General features: G+C 31.9%; 1 long non-coding RNA gene across 1 annotated transcript in view; it reads left to right on the top strand.

Moving 5' to 3' along the window:
- Positions 1 to 4,940: 4,940 nt before the first annotated feature.
- LOC128655813 (uncharacterized) overlaps positions 4,941 to 12,312 on the top strand; it is a 32,133-nt gene continuing 24,761 nt past the window's right edge. The window contains exon 1 of the long non-coding RNA XR_008401914.1: positions 4,941 to 5,012. This is a non-coding gene — a long non-coding RNA (uncharacterized LOC128655813). The remainder of the gene's footprint in view (positions 5,013 to 12,312) is intronic.

Genomic DNA, 12,312 nt, shown 5'->3' with positions numbered 1-12,312 from the left:
TAGGACTTCTTTAAGTAAAGAACGAATAAATTCCATTTTAAATAAATATGAAGATTTATCAGTATCAACCTCTGAGGCAGAATCCTCTGAACCAGAAGAATCATTAGAATCAGAATGATGATGTTCATTTAAAAATTCATCTGGATAAAGAGAAGTTTTAAAAGACTTTTTATGTTTACTAGAAGGAGGAATAACAGACATAGCCTTCTTAATAGATTCAGAAACAAAATCTCTTATGTTATCAGGAACATTCTGAACATTAGATGTTGATGGAACTGCAACAGGTAATGGTACTTTACTAAAGGAAATATTTTCTGCATTAACAAGTTTGTCATGACATTTAATACAAACAACAGCTGGAGGAATAGCTACCAAAAGTTTACAGCAGATACACTTAGCTTTGATAGTTCCAGCACCAGGCAGCGATTTTCCTGAAGTATCTTCTGACTCAGATGCAACGTGAGACATCTTGTAATATGTAAGAGAAAAAACAACATATAAAGCAAAATTGATCAAATTCCTTAAATGACAGTTTCAGGAATGGGAAAAAATGCTAAAGAACAAGCTTCTAGCAACCAGAAGCAATGAAAAATGAGACTTAAATAATGTGGAGACAAAAGCGACGCCCATATTTTTTTAGCGCCGAATAAGACGCCCACATTATTTGGCGCCTAAATGCTTTTGGCGCCAAAAATGACGCCACATCCGGAACGCCGACATTTTTTGCGCAAAAGAACGTCAAAAAATGACGCAACTTCCGGCGACACGTATGACGCCGGAAACAGAAAAGATTTTTTGCGCCAAAAAAGTCCGCGCCAAGAATGACGCAATAAGATGAAGCATTTTCAGCCCCCGCGAGGCCTAACAGCCCACAGGGAAAAAGTCAAATTTTTTAAGGTAAGAAAAAATGATTGATTCAAATGCATTATCCCAAATATGAAACTGACTGTCTGAAAATAAGGAATGTTGAACATCCTGAGTCAAGGCAAATAAATGTTTGAATACATATATTTAGAACTTTATAAAAAAGTGCCCAACCATAGCTTTAGAGTGTCACAGAAAATAAGACTTACTTACCCCAGGACACTCATCTACATGTTTGTAGAAAGCCAAACCAGTACTGAAACGAAAATCAGCAGAGGTAATGGTATATATATAAGAGTATATCGTCGATCTGAAAAGGGAGGTAAGAGATGAATCTCTACGACCGATAACAGAGAACCTATGAAATAGACCCCGTAGAAGGAGATCATTGAATTCAAATAGGCAATACTCTCCTCACATCCCTCTGACATTCACTGCACGCTGAGAGGAAAACCGGGCTCCAACCTGCTGCGGAGCGCATATCAACGTAGAATCTAGCACAAACTTACTTCACCACCTCCATAGGAGGCAAAGTTTGTAAAAACTGATTTGTGGGTGTGGTGAGGGGTGTATTTATAGGCATTTTGAGGTTTGGGAAACTTTGCCCCTCCTGGTAGGAATGTATATCCCATACGTCACTAGCTCATGGACTCTTGCTAATTACATGAAAGAAAGGATTGTTTTTCAAGACTTGTAATCTGCGCGATGGAAATTGATTGCAGAAAAAAACATATAGCGCGTGGAAAACCCATACCTCGCGACTTGTAATCTTGCCCATTAAGAGGCATGTACTGTTCACAAGCACATGCACGATTAAAGTGAATGTAAATTTTGATGCTAAAGTGCCCGGTTTTTAAAAATTTGATTAAAAACAGCGGCACTTTAATTCATCAAAATTTTAATTTCACTCCTATTGTGAAAAAAAACTTACCTTTTAAACTTGACAGCTGCTCCAGCTTCCTCCGGTTGTCGCAAGCCATTTCTGATGTCAGAAATGACGGATGGGTCATCCTCCAATCACGGCTTCCCCCCCGGGGGAATCAGTGTCTGACTCAATGCCGTGATTGGAGGAAGCCGGATTCCTCATTTTAGAACAAGGAAGAGGCTTTGCGATGGGTGGAGGAAGCTGGATCTGCTGTCAAGATTAAAAGGTAAGTATTTTTTCACAACACAAATGAAATGTAAATTTTGATTAATTAAAGTGCCCCTGTTTTTAATCGAATTTTTAAAAACCAGGCATCAAAATTTACATTCACTTTAAATATGCACAATCAGTTTTTGTGTTTACTCTTTGCTCAGCACCAGAGGAAAGTGATCTAACTACAAAATTAATATAGATGTTTATCTAACAGCAACATTTTTACAAATATTTTAAATTCATTATGATGGGGCAAAAGATTCATATTTTTTATTTTCATAAAATATATAGTATAATGAAACAGGAAAACTAGAAAAAGTATAAACATCTGTAATTTCTATGTGCAAGTGCACAATAGTACTATATGATAGTTGTTTATAGATTTCATGTCATTCTCCTAGGAAAGTCCCTTCCTGAATACCCACAAGAATAGTCCTTACATATGGCTCCGTGACATGGTGGACAAAGCAGTAAAGTCCATTGAGGTATGAGTAAAATAACTGTCAATCACTGTAAAACACATTAATAATTATTCTGTATTATAACGCTCACAAGATTTGCTACACTAGAAAATGTCAGGTATTTGTCCGTGTATCGGAAGGGCTGTGTGAAGTGCAGGATTTTCAAATTTTAGGCCACTTTAAAGGGTCAGTAAACTTACATACTAATGTTATATAATTCTGCAGAATTATATAACATTAGCTTACCGGTACATTTATACTTTCAATTATTTCAGAGAAATTGTATGTAAAAACCTCATTTTACCAGAACGCCGCTCCTTGCTCTACTTAGCGGGTCTGGTTTTTACACAGCGCATTGCGGCAACACTGTCTAGTCAAAGTGTGCTCAGTCGCGCCAATAAAATGAATGTAGCTTGCTCCCGCTCTGGACTGGTCTAGCTACATTCATTTTAATGGCGCGACTGAGCACACTGTGACTAGACAGTGTTGCCGCGATGCTCTGTGTAAAAACCAGACCCACTAAGTAGAGCAAGGAGCGGCGTTCTGGTAAAATGAGGTTTTTACATACAATTTCTCTGAAATAATTGAAAGCATAAATGTGCCGGTAAGATAATGTTATATAATTCTGCAGAATTATATAACATTAGTATGTAAGTTTACTGCCCCTTTAAGGAGTTTTAGACCTCACCAATCCACCAGGAAACCTGTATTTTTACATTGATTTCTCAAGGCTTTTATGACTTTGCACCTATATCAGTACTTAAACTTAGATAATTTACAGTAAGACCCCTCCCCAAATGTACTGAAATCCATCAGAAAACACTTTTCACTTTTTTATTTATTTATGTGTTTACATTATTTTAAACCTAGCAAATACAGCTACATATATATATATATATATATATATATATATATATATATATATATATATACAGTATGTATATATATATATATATATATATATATATACACATACATATACACTTATATTACAACATATATTGTTTTTTTTATGGCTTATTTCATTTTCAAGATTTTGTGTATTCTCAGTTAACATTTTAAGTTATTTCCCTGTTTAGTAAAAATATATATACCTTAAATCACACTTTTAAACTAGAAGACTGAGCAAGATCATAATGCCATATTTATTATTGCACGTAAGTGTTTATTGATTAAAGAGACATGGAAGTTAAAATAGAGTGATGGTAAATTTCAGGCTTTAAGAATAACAAATATACTAGGGTACAAGCAAACGGGCATCATTTTAAAAAAAAATGTATATATATATATATTATAATACGTACAAGATTTATAATCCTACTTGGTATCTTCTGTTTCTCTGTCCCCCTTAATTTCCTCTTTTTGGCTGGGCTGTGACATAAAGAGCAGTCCCGCCCAGTCTCTACCTAGACTTCCTAAGGGCTTTTAAAGGGCTGGACTTCAGGAGTGTCATATGACATACACACTGATTGGATGTTCATTGAAATTGTCATAAAAAAGAAGAGTTCATCCCAGTGGGCCGGCATAACATTGTAATAGAAGCATTATTATAGGCATAGAAACCCCTTTCCCGGATACATTAAGAAAAATAAGTACACATATACTTTTTAATGGCAAATATAACATATATGTAATTTGATTAGCTGAAGTTTACCATCACTTTAAGCTTCCATGGTTAGGATAGAAAATGCAATTTTAAGAGATTTTTCAATTTACTTACTATTATCTATTTTACTTTGTTCTCTTGGAATCCTATGTTGAAAAGCATACCTAGGTATGCTCAGGAGCAGCAATGCACTACTGGAAGCTAGCTGCTGATTGGTAGCTGCACATATGCCTCATGTTATTGGCTCACCAGTAGTGCTCGGCTAGTTCCCAGTAATGCTTTGCTGGCCTGAAGCTGACTTACAAATCATTTGCTGCCATGTTTCTTACGATTTGGAGAAGTAGTTTTTGCTTCTTTGCAAACTCATTTAAAAGGTCTGCATCTAAAAATAAATATTTTAAAATCATCTAAACTGTCATTTTGTTTTCATTGTTTGGCAGTCCATGGACATACCCTTTTAAAAGCATCTTCCTTTATTGACAATTAGGGGCCAATTAGGGGCAAATTGTTGAGGCCAATTAGGGGCAAATATACATTAGTTACTTCACTGACAACCAATCACTATGCACAATGTGCGCTTGGAAATTCTGGCGTATGCATGTACTGTTCTTGCAGGAATTGTAAAATCATGAATTTTTAGTTAATTTACAGGGAACAAAATGACAAATAATAAAAGTATATTGCAAAGGGGTTTTTTTCTATCCATAATTAAACATTTTATTTTACAATCACATTACATGTCCCTTTAAGATCTTGTTAATTGAATTTATTTATTTTTTGGTAACTTACCCAAGTAAAATGTTATATGCACCTGAGAGTATTGATACTAGACTCTGCTAATAGATACTGATTACTGTAAATGTCTTGCCTTTTCAGCCCAGGGTGCATGGCTCCACTTTTTCCTGTGTAGACACCTCTCCTTCATACTCCATTCCTACATCTGGTGAGAGACTTTAAAAAGATAACGCATTATTCTATTGGTTTCATAACTGTGCTCTTAGCCCAAGATCTTACATACTATAGCGGAAGCCCTTCTGCAGGTGGGAATGTTTCATTGCAAAGAAAACACAACTTCATGGGGCAGTAAACGTGATACCTCTCTTTATAGCATGTATAAACGTTATACCTCTCTTTATAGCGTATATAAATGTGATACCTCTCTTTATAGCTTGTATAAATGTGATACCTCTCTTTATAGCGTATATAAATGTGATACCTCTCTTTATAGCTTGTATAAATGTGATACCTCTCTTTATAGCTTGTATAAATGTGATACCTCTCTTTATATCGTGTATAAATGTGATACCTCTCTTTATAACTTGTATAAATGTGATAACTCTCTTTATAGCTTGTATAAATGTGATACCTCTCTTTATATCGTGTATAAATGTGATACCTCTCTTTATAACTTGTATAAATGTGATAACTCTCTTTATAGCTTGTATAAATGTGATACCTCTCTTTATAGTGTGTATAAATGTGATACCTCTCTTTATAGCTTGTATAAATGTGATAACTCTCTTTATAGCTTGTATAAATGTGATACCTCTCTTTATAGCGTGTATAAATGTGATACCTCTCTTTATAGCTTGTATAAATGTGATACCTCTCTTTATAGCTTGTATAAACGTTATACCTCTCTTTATAGCGTATATAAATGTGATACCTCTCTTTATAGCTTGTATAAATGTGATACCTCTCTTTATAGCTTGTATAAATGTGATATATCTCTTTATATTGTGTATAAATGTGATACCTCTCTTTATAGCTTGTATAAATGTGATACCTCTCTTTATATTGTGTATAAATGTGATACCTCTCTTTATGACTTGTATAAATGTGATACCTCTCTTTATAGCTTGTATAAATGTAATACCTCTCTTTATATCGTGTATAAATGTGATACCTCTCTTTATAGCGTGTATAAATGTGATACCTCTCTTTATAGCGTGTATAAATGTGATACCTCTCTTTATAACTTGTATAAATGTGATACCTCTCTTTACAGCTTGTATAAATGTAATACCTCTCTTTATATCGTGTATAAATGTGATACCTCTCTTTATAGCTTGTATAAATGTGATATCTCTCTTTATAATTTGTATAAATGTGATACCTCTCTTTAAAGCTTGTATAAATGTGATACCTCTCTTTATAGCTTGCATAAATGTGATACCTCTCTTTATAGTGTGTATAAATGTGATACCTCTCTTTATAGCTTGTATAAATGTGATACCTCTCTTTATAGCTTGTATAAATGTGATACCTCTCTTTATAGCTTGTATAAATGTGATACCTCTCTTTATAGCTTGTATAAATGTGATACCTCTCTTTATAGCTTGTATAAATGTGATACCTCTCTTTATAGCTTGTATAAATGTGATATCATATATCTCTTTATATTGTGTATAAATGTGATACCTCTCTTTATAGCTTGTATAAATGTGATACCTCTCTTTATATTGTGTATAAATGTGATACCTCTCTTTATGACTTGTATAAATGTGATACCTCTCTTTATAGCTTGTATAAATGTAATACCTCTCTTTATATCGTGTATAAATGTGATACCTCTCTTTATAGCGTGTATAAATGTGATACCTCTCTTTATAACTTGTATAAATGTGATACCTCTCTTTATAGCTTGTATAAATGTAATACCTCTCTTTATATCGTGTATAAATGTGATACCTTTCTTTATAGCTTGTATAAATGTGATACCTCTCTTTATAGCTTGTATAAATGTGATATCTCTCTTTATAATTTGTATAAATGTGATACCTCTCTTTAAAGCTTGTATAAATGTGATACCTCTCTTTATAGCTTGCATAAATGTGATACCTCTCTTTATAGTGTGTATAAATGTGATACCTCTCTTTATAGCTTGTATAAATGTGATACCTCTCTTTATAGCTTGTATAAATGTGATACCTCTCTTTATAGCTTGTATAAATGTGATACCTCTCTTTATAGCGTGTATAAATGTGATACCTCTCTTTATAGCTTGTATAAATGTGATACCTCTCTTTATAGCTTGTATAAATGTGATACCTCTCTTTATAGCTTGTATAAATGTGATACCTCTCTTTATAGCGTGTATAAATGTGACACCTCTCTTTATAACTTGTATAAATGTGATACCTCTCTTTATAGCTTGTATAAATGTAATACCTCTCTTTATATCGTGTATAAATGTGATACCTCTCTTTATAGCTTGTATAAATGTGATACCTCTCTTTATATCGTGTATAAATGTAAGACCTCTCTTTATAGCTTGTATAAATGTGATACCTCTCTTTATAGCTTGTATAAATGTGATACCTCTCTTTATAGCTTGTATAAATGTGATACCTCTCTTTATAGCGTGTATAAATGTGATACCTGTCTTTATAGCTTGTATAAATGTGATACCTCTCTTTATAGTTTGTATAAATGTGATACCTCTCTTTATATCGTGTATAAATGTGATACCTTTCTTTATAGCTTGAATAAATGTGATACCTCTCTTTATAGCTTGCATAAATGTGATATCTCTCTTTATAATTTGTATAAATGTGATACCTCTCTTTAAAGCTTGTATAAATGTGATACCTCTCTTTATAGCTTGCATAAATGTGATACCTCTCTTTATAGTGTGTATAAATGTGATACCTCTCTTTATAGCTTGTATAAATGTGATACCTCTCTTTATAGCTTGTATAAATGTGATACCTCTCTTTATAGCGTGTATAAATGTGATACCTCTCTTTATAGCTTGTATAAATGTGATACCTCTCTTTATAGCTTGTATAAATGTGATACCTCTCTTTATAGCTTGTATAAATGTGATACCTCTCTTTATAGCTTGTATAAATGTGATACCTCTCTTTATAGCTTGTATAAATGTGATACCTCTCTTTATAGCATGTATAAATGTGATACCTCTAGCTTGTATAAATGTGATACCTCTCTTTATAGCATGTATAAATGTGATACCTCTAGCTTGTATAAATGTGATACCTCTCTTTATATCGTGTATAAATGTGATACCTCTCTTTATAGCTTGTATAAATGTGATACCTCTCTTTATAGCGTGTATAAATGTGATACCTCTCTTTATAGCTTGTATAAATGTGATACCTCTCTTTATATTGTGTATAAATGTGATACCTCTCTTTATGACTTGTATAAATGTGATACCTCTCTTTATAGCTTGTATAAATGTAATACCTCTCTTTATATCATGTATAAATGTGATACCTCTCTTTATAGCGTGTATAAATGTGATACCTCTCTTTATAGCGTGTATAAATGTGATACCTCTCTTTATAACTTGTATAAATGTGATACCTCTCTTTACAGCTTGTATAAATGTAATACCTCTCTTTATATCGTGTATAAATGTGATACCTCTCTTTATAGCTTGTATAAATGTGATATCTCTCTTTATAATTTGTATAAATGTGATACCTCTCTTTAAAGCTTGTATAAATGTGATACCTCTCTTTATAGCTTGCATAAATGTGATACCTCTCTTTACAGCTTGTATAAATGTAATACCTCTCTTTATATCGTGTATAAATGTGATACCTCTCTTTATAGCTTGTATAAATGTGATATCTCTCTTTATAATTTGTATAAATGTGATACCTCTCTTTAAAGCTTGTATAAATGTGATACCTCTCTTTATAGCTTGCATAAATGTGATACCTCTCTTTATAGCTTGTATAAATGTGATACCTCTCTTTATAGCTTGTATAAATGTGATACCTCTCTTTATAGCTTGTATAAATGTGATACCTCTCTTTATAGCTTGTATAAATGTGATACCTCTCTTTATAGCTTGTATAAATGTGATACCTCTCTTTATAGCTTGTATAAATGTGATATATCTCTTTATATTGTGTATAAATGTGATACCTCTCTTTATAGCTTGTATAAATGTGATACCTCTCTTTATATTGTGTATAAATGTGATACCTCTCTTTATGACTTGTATAAATGTGATACCTCTCTTTATAGCTTGTATAAATGTAATACCTCTCTTTATATCGTGTATAAATGTGATACCTCTCTTTATAGCGTGTATAAATGTGATACCTCTCTTTATAGCGTGTATAAATGTGATACCTCTCTTTATAACTTGTATAAATGTGATACCTCTCTTTATAGCTTGTATAAATGTAATACCTCTCTTTATATCGTGTATAAATGTGATACCTTTCTTTATAGCTTGTATAAATGTGATACCTCTCTTTATAGCTTGTATAAATGTGATATCTCTCTTTATAATTTGTATAAATGTGATACCTCTCTTTAAAGCTTGTATAAATGTGATACCTCTCTTTATAGCTTGCATAAATGTGATACCTCTCTTTATAGTGTGTATAAATGTGATACCTCTCTTTATAGCTTGTATAAATGTGATACCTCTCTTTATAGCTTGTATAAATGTGATACCTCTCTTTATAGCTTGTATAAATGTGATACCTCTCTTTATAGCGTGTATAAATGTGATACCTCTCTTTATAGCTTGTATAAATGTGATACCTCTCTTTATAGCTTGTATAAATGTGATACCTCTCTTTATAGCTTGTATAAATGTGATACCTCTCTTTATAGCGTGTATAAATGTGATACCTCTCTTTATAACTTGTATAAATGTGATACCTCTCTTTATAGCTTGTATAAATGTAATACCTCTCTTTATATCGTGTATAAATGTGATACCTCTCTTTATAGCTTGTATAAATGTGATACCTCTCTTTATATCGTGTATAAATGTAAGACCTCTCTTTATAGCTTGTATAAATGTGATACCTCTCTTTATAGCTTGTATAAATGTGATACCTCTCTTTATAGCTTGTATAAATGTGATACCTCTCTTTATAGCGTGTATAAATGTGATACCTCTCTTTATAGCTTGTATAAATTTGATACCTCTCTTTATAGTTTGTATAAATGTGATACCTTTCTTTATATCGTGTATAAATGTGATACCTTTCTTTATAGCTTGAATAAATGTGATACCTCTCTTTATAGCTTGCATAAATGTGATATCTCTCTTTATAATTTGTATAAATGTGATACCTCTCTTTAAAGCTTGTATAAATGTGATACCTCTCTTTATAGCTTGCATAAATGTGATACCTCTCTTTATAGTGTGTATAAATGTGATACCTCTCTTTATAGCTTGTATAAATGTGATACCTCTCTTTATAGCTTGTATAAATGTGATACCTCTCTTTATAGCGTGTATAAATGTGATACCTCTCTTTATAGCTTGTATAAATGTGATACCTCTCTTTATAGCTTGTATAAATGTGATACCTCTCTTTATAGCTTGTATAAATGTGATACCTCTCTTTATAGCTTGTATAAATGTGATACCTCTCTTTATAGCTTGTATAAATGTGATACCTCTCTTTATAGCATGTATAAATGTGATACCTCTAGCTTGTATAAATGTGATACCTCTCTTTATAGCATGTATAAATGTGATACCTCTAGCTTGTATAAATGTGATACCTCTCTTTATATCGTGTATAAATGTGATACCTCTCTTTATAGCTTGTATAAATGTGATACCTCTCTTTATAGCGTGTATAAATGTGATACCTCTCTTTATAGCTTGTATAAATGTGATACCTCTCTTTATATCGTGTATAAATGTGATACCTCTCTTTATAGCTTGTATAAATGTGATACATCTCTTTATATCGTGTATAAATGTGATACCTCTCTTTATATCGTGTATAAATGTGATACCTCTCTTTATATCGTGTATAAATGTGATACCTCTCTTTATATCGTGTATAAATGTGATACCTCTCTTTATAACTTGTATAAATGTGATACCTCTTTTTATAGCTTGTATAAATGTGATACCTCACTTTATAGTTTGTATAAATGTGAAACTTCTCTTTATAGCTTGTATAAATGTGATACTTCTCTTTATAGCTTGTATAAATGTGATACCTCACTTTATAGCTTGTATAAATGTGATACTTCTCTTTATAGCTTGTATAAATGTGATACCTCACTTTATAGCTTGTATAAATGTGATACCTCTCTTTATAGCGTGTATAAATGTGATACCTCACTTTATAGCTCGTATAAATGTGATACCTCTCTTTATAGCGTGTATAAATGTGATACCTCTCTTTATAACTTGTATAAATGTGATACCTCTTTTTATAGCTTGTATAAATGTGATACCTCTCTTTATAGCGTGTATAAATGTGATACCTCACTTTATAGCTTGTATAAATGTGATACCTCTCTTTATATTGTGTATAAATGTGATACTTCTCTTTATAGCTTGTATAAATGTGATACTTCTCTTTATAGCTTGTATAAATGTGATACTTCTCTTTATAGCTTGTATAAATGTGATACCTCATTTTATAGCTTGTATAAATGTGATACTTCTCTTTATAGCTTGTATAAATGTGATACCTCCCTTTATAACTTGTATAAATGTGATACCTCTCTTTATATTGTGTAAAAATGTGATACCTCTCTTTATAGCTTGTATAACTGTGATACCTCTCTTTATAGCTTGTATAAATGTGATACCTCTCTTTATATCGTGTATAAATGTGATACCTTTCTTTATAGCTTGTATAAATGTGATACCTCTCTTTATAGCTTGCATAAATGTGATATCTCTCTTTATAATTTGTATAAATGTGATACCTCTCTTTAAAGCTTGTATAAATGTGATACCTCTCTTTATAGCTTGCATAAATGTGATACCTCTCTTTATAGTGTGTATAAATGTGATACCTCTCTTTATAGCTTGTATAAATGTGATACCTCTCTTTATAGCTTGTATAAATGTGATACCTCTCTTTATAGCGTGTATAAATGTGATACCTCTCTTTATAGCTTGTATAAATGTGATACCTCTCTTTATAGCTTGTATAAATGTGATACCTCTCTTTATAGCTTGTATAAATGTGATACCTCTCTTTATAGCGTGTATAAATGTGATACCTCTCTTTATAGCTTGTATAAATGTGATACCTCTTTTTATAGCTTGTATAAATGTGATACCTCACTTTATAGTTTGTATAAATGTGATACTTCTCTTTATAGCTTGTATAAATGTGATACTTCTCTTTATAGCTTGTATAAATGTGATACCTCACTTTATAGCTTGTATAAATGTGATACTTCTCTTTATAGCTTGTATAAATGTGATACCTCACTTTATAGCTTGTATAAATGTGATACCTCTCTTTATAGCGTGTATAAATGTG

The sequence above is a fragment of the Bombina bombina genome, chromosome 4 (genome assembly GCF_027579735.1).
Source record: "Bombina bombina isolate aBomBom1 chromosome 4, aBomBom1.pri, whole genome shotgun sequence".
Lineage (NCBI taxonomy): Eukaryota > Metazoa > Chordata > Amphibia > Anura > Bombinatoridae > Bombina > Bombina bombina.
This window is presented reverse-complemented; position numbering and strand designations above follow the sequence as displayed.